This window comes from Cibotium barometz, chromosome 54, assembly GCF_041138505.1.
Source record: "Cibotium barometz isolate CiBa-2024 chromosome 54, ASM4113850v1, whole genome shotgun sequence".
Lineage (NCBI taxonomy): Eukaryota > Viridiplantae > Streptophyta > Polypodiopsida > Cyatheales > Cibotiaceae > Cibotium > Cibotium barometz.
This window is the reverse complement of record NC_141099.1, coordinates 27,246,044-27,248,074: the sequence shown is the minus strand read 5'-3', so window position 1 is coordinate 27,248,074 and position 2,031 is coordinate 27,246,044.

Sequence of the window (2,031 nt, the reverse complement as noted above, 5' to 3'; positions counted from 1 at the left end):
TACAAGTGGAATTTGGATCAATTCTACACACGCAGCCAATACCAACAGAATCATTGTTCAACATCATGTAGACCCTCCCTCCAGATTGGAAATCCATCCTGCACATAATCATGTTGGACTTGTTAAACTAGTAATCAAATCTAGCAAGCAATTTTTTTTAGATTGAAACGTACATCAGACTCTACCATGAAGTATAGCTCTACCATGTGGTCGAGCTAGAACTAGAGCTAGAACTAGCTCTATCATATGGTAGAGATAGAACCCATTAAAGACTATCTCTACTATGTGGTGGAGTTAGACTTCAAAGCATTCTAGCGATACCATGGTGTCTAGATAGATTATTTTGATATAGCTCTACCACATGGTAGAGCTAGATCAATGAACTCTAGCTCTGTTACATGATATAGTTACATTGATGCATTCTAGCTCCACCACATGATATAGTTACCAGATAGTATAGCTAGTTCAATGTATTCTAGCTCCACCACATGGTAGAGCTAGACCTCTAGGCATTCTAGCTCTACAATGTGGTTTATGGTACAGCTAGATTGATGCATTCTAACTCCACCACATGGTAGAGCTAGACCTTAAAGTTCTACAATGTGGTCTAGGTAGAATACAGCTCTACCACGTGGCAGAGCTAGATCAAATACTTTGAGGTCTAGCTCTACCATGTGGTGGAGCTAGAATTGCATTTGAGGTCTAGCTCTACCATGTGGTGGAGCTAGAATGCATCGATCTAGCTCTACCATGTGGTGGAGCTAGAATGCATCGATCTAACTGTGTACTATGCAGATTAACAAAACCAATTACTCCAAGAGAGACCTACTTTACATGACAAGAACCAAGGAGCTAGAATTGCATTTGATCTTGCTCTACCACGTGGTAGAGCAAGAATTGTATTTGATCTTGCTCTATCACGTGGTAGAGCTTTATTCTACCTAGACCACATCATAGAGCTAGAATTATTTGAGGTCTAGCTCTGCCATGTGGTGGAGCTAATGCAGATCAATAAAACTAATTACTCCAAGAAGAGACCTACTTCACAAAATGAGAACCAAGGATCTAGAAAAAAGGTCAGACTCCATTACTCCTAAAAATAGGTTATTTATAAACTTAAATTATATGGGTTTATATATAAATTATAGGTTTGATTTATATAGCTATATAAAGTCTATAAATAAGTAAAGTATAATTGTAAACTATAAACATGCTTTAAGTTACTATAGTTAACCTACATATTTAAATATAGCTTTAATCCTATTTAAATAAGCGCTTCACGGCCCATCGCTCGCCTCTCTCTCCCATCCGTCCAGTCAAGGGGCCATTCCCACACGTGCCACTTCTATAAACACTAGGGTCTTTTCACATTACAATTAAAAAAAGACCTAACGAGGCTTGAAAAAGGTAAGTTGAAGAAGTTATAAATATCTATGCCAAATAATGATCAAAACTAGGGCAATGTTCAGTCTCAATACCTTTTAACCTGAGGCTCTTTAATACACATAAGCATAAATTTGTTGGTGGTTCTAGATTTAGAAGGTGAAATGGGGCCACGTATCAACTTGACCCATGCCCAACACATGACCTCAAAAACATCATATTCGACACAAGCCTCACCTTATTGTTATAATTATTCCTATGCTTTACAAGGATTATCACAACCCTTTTTTGCAACCTGTGAGTTGGAATAAGTGCCTATAGGCACGGTGAGTTGGAATAAGTGCCTATGAGCATAAATCCCAAAAAAACAAATTAACCCTCGCCTTCTTAAACTTATCTAGTTTCAATCGGAGCTCCAGGTTCACTAAATCAATTATAGAAATCACCTTTTATAAAAAATTACCATTACGGTTTTTCCATAAGCCTATATGATGCATGCTTAACAAGGCTCAAATTGATAACTTGAGGTTCACCAAGTAGAAATCACTATAATATCTTGCTCTTTTTTCCAAGTTCTCTTAGTTCTCTCAATAACTGATAGAAATAGCTTTAATTTTTTGAAACTCATACAACATCTACTCTCGAGCT